This window comes from Equus przewalskii, chromosome 2, assembly GCF_037783145.1.
Source record: "Equus przewalskii isolate Varuska chromosome 2, EquPr2, whole genome shotgun sequence".
NCBI classification, from domain to species: domain Eukaryota; kingdom Metazoa; phylum Chordata; class Mammalia; order Perissodactyla; family Equidae; genus Equus; species Equus przewalskii.
Window position 1 is genome coordinate 76,306,709 of NC_091832.1, and position 13,979 is coordinate 76,320,687.

General features: G+C 36.7%; 1 long non-coding RNA gene across 1 annotated transcript in view; it reads left to right on the forward strand.

Annotated features, from left to right (window-relative positions):
• LOC139081780 (uncharacterized) overlaps positions 1–13,232 on the forward strand; it is a 120,967-nt gene extending 107,735 nt beyond the window's left edge. Inside the window, exon 2 of the long non-coding RNA XR_011537083.1 lies at positions 12,648–13,232. This is a non-coding gene — a long non-coding RNA (uncharacterized lncRNA). The remainder of the gene's footprint in view (positions 1–12,647) is intronic.
• Positions 13,233–13,979: the final 747 nt, after the last annotated feature.

The window sequence follows — 13,979 nt, forward strand, 5'->3', positions numbered from 1 at the left end:
TATCCCCACTTCCCACACACGTTACATACACATATACACTTCCTCTGCTTGACTCTAAGCAGGTTATAAGCAAAGGAAAGATAAGCTCAAGCCTCAGAAGAGGGACCAGAGAGGGAAAAGTTGGCTTTACTCTGGACAGGAGCTTTGTGTTGTTAAAAGATCTGAGCCTTGAGGTCAGATTGGGGCTGGTCTTGTTGGCATGTTACACACATCCTGTTAAGATGAAGTTTGGAGGCTCAACATCACTCCTCTGTTCACCTGGGAACAAGAGCAATGAAGACTCTGGTAAGACTGTGATTGTCCAGGGTGAACCTAAAGATTGTCTTTTTTAGTGGCATCTATCTCAATGGGAAGGATGCCCGGACGTATGAAAATTTTGTACCCTGGCTGACTCAGTGTTTTTTCATTTTTATTTTTTCCTCTTTGTGCATACATACAGTGAATAGCTCACTTAACTTTTCAGACCCGTGCATTAAATACTGCTCAATTCTATGAACCGTGCAAATGACTAAAGTTAGATCAGGACTCAATGCACATCATAATCCACATGGAAATCTAGCCAAGTAATCACATCGAAGCCCTTTTGTGCTTATTTCTATGTAACCAAAGTAGGGACCATTTCTGTAGAATATCCTAGATGATCTTTCTTTTCAAGTAAAGTAAATTTGGAAAAAAACAAAAAAGGAGGGGCGTATGAGACAGCTTTGATTTTTTTTTCCCCATCTCTCTGCCCTTTTCTTGTTAATTGTGGCATTCTAATCTAGTTTTAATCTTTGCAAATGTGACCATAATTTCCACAGCTCATAAAGCACCTTTATGGTGGTACGTAGTTGAAAATATGGTTCTAGTCCTTAAAAATACTAACAAAATCCCTTTTAATAGTCCAATTCTGTTAATATATAATATAGAATCCTCTTATTTTCCAAGCAAATATTATGCATTAGACTGCTCTGATGTCTTAAAATATAATTTACTATAAATTAAACTAGCTAGATTCAGAGAAAAGCAAAAGGGGACATTTTTCAACGATTATTTTTATGCTTTGGAAAAATAAAAAAAATTGCCCATCCATATATAGATTGTTTACTTTACATTTCTCTTACACAAATCCATGTATGAATAATTTTAAAAAAACATTGGTTTTGTTATGGTTGATTGCTGGTTGTTTAAATGGCCAATTTGAGTAAGTAAATGGTTTACTCAATATGCTGTGACATCATCCTCAACACAAGGTTCTAAATACATTTTGCCATAGTTGATGTGGTTGGACCCACTGACAATAATGTTAATTGAAAAACTGGCATATATCCAAAAGAAAATTATGGTTAACTAGACTAAAAAGAAAAATTCACATAAATATTACAAACACGATTTTTTTGTTCATTTTGAAACAAACACATTTTTTGAAATGTAAGAATATTAAACGCCACATCATAAAATAACATTATTGAATTGTGCTTTGACAAAAAATCTTGATATGTTATAGCCTTTATTTAACTCAGGAATCAACAAACCTTTTTTTAAAGGATCAGGCACTAAATATTTTAGACCTAGAGGATCATACAGTCTCTGTCACAACTACCCAACTCTGTCCTTACAGCTCAAAAGCAGCCATAGACAATATGTAAATGAATTGGCATAGCTGTGTTCCAACAAAGCTTTACTTTTGGACACTGAAACTTGAATTTTGTATAATTTTCACACATCACAAATAATATTATTTTTATTTTTTTCAACCACTGAAAGATGCAAAATCCACTTTTAGCTCTTAAGCTGTACAAAAACAGGCAGTAGGCAGATCTGGCTCTTGAGCCATAATTTTCTGACTCCTGACATAAATTCTATGCTAACTTTTTTTTTTTGCTGAATAAGATTCACCCTGAGCTAACAGCTGCTGCCAATCTTCCTCTTTCTGTATGTGAGCCACCACCGCAGCACAGCCAGTAATAGATGAATGGCATAGGTCCATGCCCAGGAGCCAACTTGGGCCACCAAAGCAGAGTGCACCAAACTTAACCACTAGGCTGCCAGGGCTGGTCCTATATGCTAACTTTAATCAGTTCTTCTCACAATGACATAAACTCTGGAAACTTGTTAGTTTTCTTTTAATTTTTTCCAAAGCCACATGATTGATTTCATATCATATTCAAAAGTAGATTTATATCATATAGTACGAAAACCATGTAACATGAAAGTTTTACAAAGCATCCTACCAGATTTCTTAATAGAAAAGGACTATTCATATTTCCTATGGTATTCTTTTCACCTAGCATCTGTTTTTGAAATTAGGTGAGGCCCTGACTGATTTGGCACCATTGTAATGTATGGTTGTTTTAGTCTCAAGGAACAGTAATGAGACACACAAATCAGTGAACAGACCTTGAAAGGTCAACACTACACAATTTAAGGAAAAGAAAGTTGGTTTTCCTTGGTAAAGAAACTAATATAAATTATAATTAAATATTAAAATTAGTTTTCTACGTTTTGCAACTTTTTTTCAAGTGATACTAATAGTTTCTAATAATGAAATTTATTTCTCAACATCTGGTTAAAATCAAGGAGAAAATAAATCCATCCATTGGAAATGAAAATTAAAACTTTCAAGTGCTTACTGCTCAAAATAATTATCCAGTAGTGTTAGGAAATTTAATATCCCAAATAGAAGTTTCTGTGGGTATAATATTAGTACTTATTAGTTAATTTCCTTATTTTTCATCCACTCAAGTCAGTGTGGGAGGTGAGTCCTCCAAGTAAGATGACTATAATTCAGATTGAATCTAATCTTGGAAAGGTTACAAACCTGGGCCCTCCAGTGGTTTCTACAGATTTTCACCAGGTGAAAAATCTGTTCAGGCATTTGTTCCTGCACAAGGTCATAAACTGTAAACAATTTACTCTACATGTTAATTTAGATTATTTTCGTATAATTCTAGAAGTTAGACTCTAATAAATTTTAGTGCTGAATGACTCAGACAGACAAAATATTAGTGTGGATGGCTAGAAGTAGGAAGCAATGTAGTCTTTAATTTAGTGAACCAATCATTGATCCTGATTATCTCAGGTCATTAAAAGCTCTTTGAGGGGCCAGCCCCATGGCCGAGGGGTTAAGGTGGTGCGCTTTGCTTTGGCAGCCCAGGGTTTCGGCAGTTTGGATCATGGGCCTGGACCTAGCATCGCTCTGCAAGCCATGCTGGTGCAGCATCCCACATAGCACAACCAGAAGGACCTACAACTAGAATGGACAACTATGTACTGGGGGGCTTTGGGGAGAAGAAGAAAATGAAGAAGGAGAAAAGAAGATTGGCAACAGATGTTAGCTCGGGTGCCAATCTTAAAAAAATAAAATAAAATGGCTCCACTAAAGTCAATTTAACAAAAAAAAAAAGCTGTTTGGACATAGACACACACTCTTATACTTGACAGCACATGTTTATAAAAAAAATGACTGAAACCACCCCAGGTTCAGTTTGGTTGTCTGCTATGGACTGAATTGTCTCCTCTTCAAATTCACATGGTGAAGCCTTAATTCCCAATGTGATGGCATTTGGAGATGAAGCCTTTGAGAGGTAATTAGGTTTAGATGACGTCATGAGAATGAGGCCCTTGTGATAGGATTGGCGCCCTTATAAAGAGAGACAACAGAAAGCTTGCTCTCTCTCTCTCTCTCTTTTATGCGAACACACAGCAAGAAGGTGGTCATCTGCAAGCCAGGAAGATGGCTCTCACCAGACACCAGCCGTACTGGTACCCTGATCTTGGACTTCCCAGCCTCTGGAGGCTTGAGAAAATAATTTCTGTTGTTTAAGTCACCCAGTGTGTGATATTTTGCTATGGCAGCCTGAGTAGGCTCATAGATTATCTCTTTCAGATTTTACAGGTAAAAAATAGATTTAGTTATAAATTTCAACATAATTCAAGAAAAGCAATTGCAGGACTCTGAGAGTCCTTATTTATTCCCATTTGGTGCCTGTCTGCAGTTTAGGCTAATGGGAGGGAGTACCTCAAAACAAGTTCTTCTGTCCAGTACAATTTGTTCACACAGATGCAGGGTATACATGAGGAGATGAAAAACCAATACACTGCACACTTTTTTCACTGAAATTTGTGTACATATAAATAAAATTATTTGTTTTTTATTTTGTTCTCAAATGACATTGATACCTGCTTTAATTTTCCACTTTACTTTCACTATGATCTGTGATGTAAGAAATAGTGAAATGCATAATTATGCTACTCTGTCTATATCACTAAAAATTAATGTATTTATATAGGTTATAGAAAATGATTATGCTTTTTGGGGGAAACTTAAGCAAATTTTAAAATAACTGCTTTTGTCAGAAATAATAAACTGGCAATTTCGCTAAGTACCTGGCTTTAGGAAAAGATATGATTTCTGGTTCTATTAAAATGGCGTTTGAAATTCAAAAGATCACTTTAGTTTAGCAGAAATTTATGGGATACTTACTATTGGCAGTGCACTGGATAAATAATGTTATTGTCTGTTTGAATTCCATATAGGATTTTATTTTTAAAAAAATATCGATAGGTTATACATATGGCTTTTGTTTGTTTTTTAGGAGAAGTAGGTTTGGAAGGAAACGGAAATGATCAAAACTGATCCTGGTTTTCTCAGAGTGAAAATATTGTGAAGTTATTTTTATGGATTATTTTAGATACTCTAAGCTAAGTTAACTGATGATATAATGTTTCAAAAATTATTACTAATATTTAATGATGTGAGAAAATGACCTTACATTGTTAAGTGAAAAATGGTGAAAGAACACGCAGCTATTTTTATATTCACATTTTCTAGACTGAATATGTGTTATTGTTCTATTCAGCAATCCCACCAATAAATATTATTAAAAATGGATCGTTTAGGCAATCCTCATCATGGACAAGTTGTGTGGGAGCTGGAGTATATTTTCCCCCTGAAATAATATTATTCACGGTGTGTGGTTTTCAGGACTTTCATAAAGCCTATATAACCCATACTTTCTATACTATTCACACTCTAGACTAGCCCTTTCCAAAATAACTTTCTGCAGTGATGGAAATGTCCATATATCTATGCTATCCAATGAAATGTGGCTAGTACAACTGGGGAATTTAATTTTAATTAAAATTTAAATATGAAAACTGTAGTAGTTTTCAGAGTACTGTTTTCCACTAGCCTTGAGATATCTATTGGAATTTCTTCACCCAAATCATTAATTTTGCCAAGAGCAGTTCAAAAACATCAAACCAATGTTAATTTAGTACAACAAACCAGGAGGAGACTCAATAAATAACATTTTTAAACTTGTGTGATTAGAGGACATTTCCTAGACTTAAATCAATACTCTAGTATTAAAGAGTTTGACTTTAAATATTTTAATATAGTTATTTACTTATTTTATAGTTATTATCCTGGCCTCATAAAAGAACTGAGGAGATCCCAACACATTAAATGATCTCATTTTTCTTATATTTTGAATTCAACCCATAACCCTTTTTAGAAGGTGCATTAGACTGTGCATTTCTTAATTAAGCAAGGACATGCTATTAATATGGCATGTATGACTTTGGCTACATAATGTTATTAGTGTTGGTGCAAACATATAGAGATATTTAGTGTAAAATATTATACATTATGTTGACCATGTACCCTGGTGCATGTTGTTTGAATTGCCATTTATATCAATTATATTTAAAGGAAATTAATTGATTAATTTATCCCACAACTTAGTATGGAGACAGTTTTACTAGCAAAGCTAAGGATTTATAGCACCCAGAGTACCAAATTAGAGAAGGAAAGGAAAGAGAAGCTGCTTAGGAAGTGAGAGAAGATGATCAGACAGCTGGGAAGGAAACACAAGTGCCCAGATCTCCTCAGTGCTAGTTGAAAGGAGAATATATTTCACTCAAATTGTGTGTGGGAAGGCATTTATAGTAATTCAATCTGGTGCCAGTTTATCTTCGGGAAGAGTGTAGAGGAACATGAGATGACGTGATAAGGAAAAGGTTGAGTCAGGATTTCCTTTTCCCCCACATATTTAAACTCTGTGGAAATTCCCTCCAAATCCAATGGTGTGTCATGAAGGCCAGAAATTAAAGAAGCCTTGATTTATTATCTAATCTCCAAATACACAGTACTTTCCAGATGAAAAGAGAGATCTATTAATCAGTTTCAGAAGGCTAAATCAACTTTTTTGGTAACAGAACTTAGTGTGAAATTTTTGTGTTATCAGATATGTGCAATTACATGAATGGTTTTGAGATGCTAGATAAAATATTTTTCCTGAATTGTCAAATATGAGCAAAGTGAAAAAGTCTTAAGATGATTTTCAAAATTCTTTGCACCCTGTAAGTGCCAATCAACTGATGTTTCTGAGCACAGAGCAATAAATCAACTCGATTCAGGAAACATGAATGAAATTAAATTCAGTTGGCATATTTTGATTTTCTTAGAATGATTTATCATTCTTTTCTATTTTTAATATAGGAATATGTATAGAGCATGGAAGAGAAATTAGACATTTAAAAAATCTCATATTCAAATCTCTCTGTATGTATCTATAATAATGATAGATAACCCAATTTTCACATCTGGCAATTTATTATAGACTTTTTTTTTCTTATTGACTGGCTACTAAGTTATTTCCCTAACACACTCTCAGGAAAATCTTCATGGGGAGAAGAGACATTTTAGATACCACTCTAACTAACTGATTTGTGCTTAAAAAAACAAAACAAAAGACCTGACCACCTTAATTTAGTTCATTTTGTCATCCAATTGTATCATCTTTTCTTGCATGAAATATGGCATACACATTTTTCTCTTTTGGTCTTGGCCAGCGCCTGCCTGAATTAGTGCACGCACTTCCCCGATCAGGCTCATCACCTCCATTGCCACCTCAACAAGGCAAATCCTGATTGACGTCAAGATCTAAGAGTTGGGTTCTAGAAAAAAGTAAGCCTCATTTTCCTACAGGCTTTCTTAAAAATTGTCATTTTTAGTCCATTCATTTCATTCTTTTATTATTTTCTCAGAACCAGAGTATGACTTTCAGGTATTTTAAACAGGAATTTGGAGAAGACAACTTAAAAACCCAAAAGAGAGATGAATAATATCTATCAACTATCATTTACTTCATTTGGATATTTTCCATGAAGTAATTAATTAACTGACTTTAGAAAGTGTAGTACAAGCAAAAAACATCCTATACTCGGTGGCACAGTCGCCCTCAAGTCTGCAGATCTTGGGCTAATCCCACACTGAGATGCCAGTCATTGGCAAGATTTTCCTCCTTTTCAAGGTCCTGTTTAACTGAAGACGTTGTACATGCTCCTCCTTTCCTGATTACTGCCTAAACTTGAGCTCAGTGATCACTGAGACCCTTATCTCCTGTGTTTTCCCTCCATCTGAACAGTCACTGCTGCCTTTCTTCTTCTCCATCATTTGCCTTGACTCATTTCACCCTGCGGTGTAAACCTGTATCTTGAACCCATGGTCCTACAGCTGTCTGTGCTGTCATTATTCACATAGGGTTTTCTCAGCTAGGCTCTCCACATATCTAGAGCCAAGTAAAATCTTTTCATAATCATAAAAGTCAAATGATCTTGTTGTCTTCATGTAGATATGACTGATGAATATAAAAATTTAAAAGTTTCCCTCTAACATATGCATTTTGTCTCTACAGTTATTTAGTTCTTATTTCACATTAGAATCTCTTGTGAGAGTAAATGAAAAAGCACTTCCACATTGTAAATTTAAAATGGAGCCTCAATAATGAGAGGAAGGAAAATCTCATCATCTTAGAAATAGTGAACACAGGGTACAGTCGTCAAACTAATTAAAACCCAAGCGGAATGAAGAGACGCTGGAAGGATACTTCGAAAGCTGGGAACAGTCGTTTCCCAGTGGAATGTTGGGAAGGGAACCAGGCAGAGAGGGTCAAGGATGGCAGAGGGATTTTTACCATGTATGTGATTATATTGTCTGGATTTGGAACCATATGAATGTATTAACTATTCAAAAATTGAAAGGAAATAAAAAAAGCATAAACTGTCTGACAAGACATGATCTTCTCTTTCCTTAGCCTGCTGTTTCTTCTGTTTGCAACTGCAATATTGTGAAACATTAGGATGTCAGTTTCTGTGTCTTGATCAATGGTGACAATGGGACTGCTCTAAGTCATAACCTTAGTGATATTAGAAAAGTGTCAACTTTGCCTACAACACAGAAGAGAGTTTGAATGGTCAGATGTAGGAGCCTCAAGTCAGGGCATTGTTATAAGAAGTGAAGGGAATAGAGAAATAGTCTCAATTTAACAGCCGTGAGTTCTAGAGAGAGAGGAAGAAACCACGAAAGTGTTGTCTAATGATATGTACAGAAGCTTCTAGAACTTGTATCTTAAATGTTAGATGTAGTCCCCCAACCAGCCCCCACAAGGCACTAAAACTTCAATTCTATCTCCAGTGCTTTAAAACAAGTCCATGTTTAATGGGCCAAGTCTGGCCTGCCATCTGTTTTTGTAAACAAACTTTTATTATAACACAGCTAAGCTCACTTGTATACATATTATCTATGGCTATGTTTGCAATAATATGGCAGAATTGAGTAATTGTGATAGAGACCATACGGTCTTCAAAGCCTAAAATATTTACTGACTGGCCCACTACAGAAAAAAATTTGCCCCCCTCCTGCTCTGAAAGAATAAAATTTTTCTGCATAGCATGGCATCACCAAGCAGTTGATATCATTAACTGCTGGGCACAGACTAAACATTTCCACATAGGCTTCCATTCCTATAATCTGGAAGTGTTGTCCTGCACACAAGAAAGAGGAAAGAAAAGAAAGAAGGGAGGTGGAGAGAAATGAAGGAAGAGGGAACAGAAGAGCGTTGTGTTGGTCCAGGTTACCAAAGAAACAGTCTCTGAGATGGAGATTTGGTTGCTAAAAGTTCACTGATGAATGCTGTCAGGAACACTAGTGAGGCAGTGAGAAGAGCAAGATTGGGCAAATGTAGAAGCTGAACTGCAATGCATGGCCTCCCTTCCTGCCACTATGTCTACTCTATGATATGCCCATTGTGCCAGCATTGGAGCTGCCATCATATAGGCTGGGTGATGACAACTGGCCCAGTCATTCTATCTACTTGGTTGTTTAACACCTCTTCAGTGGTGGATGCCCTCTGGTCGGTGATATAAGATCTCCACACTTCATGTCCACTTGCATACGTCCATTCTTATGTGTCTTCCATATTTCCTTGTCTCAATATTCTAATCTTCTCCTACCAGGAGCCTGTCCAACTAGCCAAACCATTAACCACTAACTTGGGGACAATATATATTTTTCCTGCAGGCTATTTTCTTTTTCAAAGTGAATGATTAGATGAAATAATAAAAGCTCTGCCTATTGAAAGATTTCTTTTCACTGATGTCTTTCAGGGTCACCCTGGGGGAAGGAGACCATAGTGCTACAACAGTCCATTTTTGATTTGTACTCACTTACCAAGCCAACTCATTTCTTAATCCAAATAAGACTTTTAGGCTTTCCATCATTTAGTTTTAAGGACATCCAATTGGCCATGAGTGTGAGCTGAGGGAGAGGCACTGGTGCACTGAATGGAGATAGAAGGGGCTTTGGGTCACTTGCTCATGCAGCTTTCTTGCACTTTACGGCTTGTACCTCTTCCCATTTGTACAACTTCTGCTGGATCTGCCTGACCATAAGACTTTATAAGTTTGGTAGAATCTAGTTGCTAGGGGACCGGTCCGACTGCATGATCTCTCGATATCTCATGGTACGGTGCTCTGTTTCTACTAAGACCCAGAAGCAGGCCAAGACTTGACTTTTAGAACGATGTGTAATTCTCTGCTGTAGATCTCCTGGCCTTGCTAAGGAATCCTAGGTGTCTACATTGTGATTCTCCTCTTGGGGTTTGCCATAATCTCTACATGACATCTTTTCTATCACAGACACATAAAGCCATATTTTCTTCCATGTCTTCTGACCAAGCAGTAGGGCAACTTGCGACACAACCTGGTCTTGCTAAAGAGACCTTTCCTATTCTGAGCTCACTGAAATGTAACAGTCTTCCATATGACTGAGTCAATGGGTCAGAAACGGAAGACTACCAGGCATTGTGCTTTCTTTCTCAAGGTAGAAGTGGCATATGCAATAATTTGTCCTTTATTTTGCAATGAATGTTTGGGTACGTCCCAGACCACTGGACCCCTAAAACTTCACTGATGTGGTGTGTCTTTGTATCATCACATGTTTCATCTCCCAGCCTCTGAAGTGCTTGTGTCTTATCAAGGCCTTTAATGTTTAGCCCCTTCTTGCTCATCCAATCTGATTGGCATGATATAGCTGACCAATGTAATATTCTCAAGAATGTCCAGATATAGGGCAGAATATGTTTCCATATGTATTTTTTTCATTCAAATAAGGTTTTTATTTTTAATTTGCAAAATAGATAATAAATTATAAAAATGACATCTGTTCTAATGTTTTAATTTTTTTGTAGTTTAGTTGAATTGTAATAAAATAGAAAAATATTTTGCATAGAGCCTATTGAATCCAATAGGAACTGTAGCTAAAGAGTGCCATCCTTGGACTCTGTAAAAAGGGCTCCTTCCCTGAGCCCTACATTGTGGAGGTTCACTGGCCACAACCTACTCCAGAGGCTGAGGAGTCTGCGTGGCCATAGGGATGTGCCCACACGGATATCACCATCCCCATCCCCCAGATCATGCTGTAGCTTCTGGGATCTTGGAATTTCCTACCCAAACAGCCCTGAACACATTTCCAGACTCTTTGTGGACTCCGTCTCTGATTCTCTCTTCCTAGGCTTTGCTCTTCTTTGTCTTTTGAGAGGATTAAAAATTAAGTATTTTCTTTAACATAGAATTGTTTAAAACAGAAAAAAAAAATACTTAAGGAGGTATTCTATTTGATCTCCAGTTTGGCGGGGGGGGGGGGGGGGGGCGTGTTGCGCTGTTTCGATGAAACTGTAGTGAAGAAGCTTATTCCAATTTTTCAGTTTCAGAAGAAGTTTCCCTTCTCCTTGCTTAGGGACAGTGTGACACAGTGCTTGACCGCATGTCTGGGTTCCAGATGCCCCTGCACACTCCTCAACGTTTTCCCAGGGCAAGTTAATACCTATTCTGCCCCTGTTCCTTTGAAATAGAGACAGAAGCATGTTAGAGCTGGTGTGTGTTGATTGATATGGATAATTTACATATAAATAATATATAAGATGCACTACATACTTAATTTATATAAATTATGGTCATTCTCATTGTTTAGAGATTTAAATATTGTTTTATAATTACATAGTGATTATCAAACATTGAGAGCTCCTATTTGGGTTGCTTTGAATAGTTTCTCTCGCAGAAGCATGCACAAGAACATTAATAAATATACTTCAATGTTGATGATGCTGATGCTGATTGAGGAAGATATGCTTCAGCATTTTTTGCATCCTCTTCTGGAAGGTGTAATTATAGCAGACAAAGAGCTCTCTTTGAAAGAATGTGATGTATTGCTTGTAACTTGCAACAAAACTATGTAATTATTCTCACAGTTATTTAAATGTAAGGATTTGTTCCCTTGAAGCCTGAAAACCCATCTGTGCCTGAGTCTCATTTCCCTGATGTTAAATGCCATAGCGCCCAATATTGGCATCTTTTAAACTGCAGAAGCAATATTCAAATTATAGCAGTTTGCATTAGCTAGAAACTTAAAGCCATCATTTATATTCCTTGAGTTTTTCTAAGCTTGTTTCCCGAACTCCCCCATGTACATCCAACAAACTCACCTTGTCTATTTTGTAAGACGGCCTTTATTCCCTGATTAGTCTCACTTCCTGAGATCTAACTCTTAAAATTACCTGGAGATCTCTTGGTGTGAGTTGTAAGCACAAGGTAAACAACATCAAGACATAATATGACCACCATACTTTATTCATTTTCTTCCTCTCAGAACAATTTTTAATATCTGGGCCCTAAACAAAACAAATCGAACAAAGAACTCTAGTCTCACTATAAGACACTTCAGGACAGATGTTTTTCATAAAAGAAACCAAGATCCAAATTTTTCCTTTAGTCTCTTCCGTGAAGATTATCGGTAAATTAAAGCTAAGGCTAATGGTAACCGTAGATGGCTACATGGTGGTCCAAGCGTGGTGATGGGGAAAAGTGAGAAGTTGGAATGATCGTCAATTTGTGCTGCTTTTAGTTTCCGTCATTTTCCCTGCTCTTAGCATCCGAAATATATTTTCCTACTATCATTTGGAAAGAAAATAGCAACTACTCCACCAAGATGCTTGTAATTTCTCAAGCAAGATGTCCCATTTCCTCCTTATTTGCTCCCAACTCTGCATGAGATTTTCAGAATATGTTCACTTATATCTCCTACCCTCCCTGCCTTTTCTCCTGAGGGGAGCTTTAGAAAGTTAATATATCCGCCCCACCATTGACCCCAGTCCTTTCTTTGCTTAAATGGTTCCAAACTGTTAGTTCTATAACATCATTAGAATTTCCACTATACTATATTTCATCTGTGTCAAGGATTTTATTTAAATTTGTGTTGACCATCCAAGATAGTCTATTTTGTCCTTTTTATTTATTTATTTATTTTTTCCTTTTTCTCCCCAAAGCCCTTCTAGTTGTGGCATGTGGGACGCCGCCTCAGTGTGGTCTGATGAGCAGTGCCATGTCTACGCCCAGGATTTGAACCAACGAAACACTGGGCCGCCTGCAGCGGAGTGCGCGAACTTAACCACTGGACCACGGGGCCAGCCCCTATCTTGTCCTTTTAAGATTACTTATCTGTATTTATTCATTATAAGCAAAAACTGGGCAAGACTTTGAAATGTACTGGGTACCCTGACAAGCTCTTCCATCTGGGTTATCTCTGTCTTTGTCTCTGAGTAGGCTGTTTCATAACTCTGCAGAGAGAGATGTTCATTTGTAGAAAACTGAGAGGAATGCAAATAATTTCTTTCAATAGAAATGCAAATTGTGTGTGATGGAATGCAATTAGATATTTCCCTGAGAATATTAACGAGTTTTGCCAGTCTCTCATCTCTCTGTAAATTCATTTCAGCATCCCTGTTTTAACTATAAACGTGTGTTACTTTGAGTTCCCTCTTTAACTATGTGACATTTTTCTGTTTTCCTCATTAATTAATTAAACAGTAATAATTATTAATTGATTAAAACTTTGACATGTTCATTTTAAATTTGTGTGAAATTGATGGTTTTGCGTTTTTTTTTGGAAAATAATTTTTTATGATCCTTTCCCAACGCTTTGACCTGGTTCTCTAGAAACTTACCCAGCCCATCAGAGAAAAATCCTACTCCAGTCCTCTCCACTGGAATCCACCAGAGGCTACACCTTTTCCTGTGCTCGACTGCTCATAGACCCCAATAGCAGCTTTAATCAGGAGTAGCAGACAGTTGGAGTTGGGAGTCAGAAGAGGGGAGCTATCTTCAGATTGCCTATAACCCAGAATCCTCTCCTCTTTCATTAGTTTTAATAGGCACTCCTGGGTCCTTGATTATTTATATTTCAAAAGGAGATGATTTCCCACAAGGAAAGTGTATCTGGTTAATATCTTCAAAACCTGTTGACCAATCTTTACTTTAAAAGAAAATTGAATCAATTTTTGGACTGGGGGATTTGTACATAGAACACAGAGCTGAAAGGAACCTTAAGATTTTATAGAGCCAGAGTCCATGTCCAGATGTATTTACGTGTCCTGTGTAAAAATTATTGTCATTGTTTAAACATGTCCTGTCCAGTCTCAATTTTTAACTTTCCTTGCTAGAACTCTTTTTCTCTCGTTTGTTTTCTCTTTTTTAACCTATGTTTTTCTTTATACTTCTTAAATGGTTCACCGTGCAGATTTGATCACTGAGGAAAAGCACCCCATGAAGTTACATATTTTTGGAAAAAATATGCTTTTAAAAACACATTTTCAGAAATA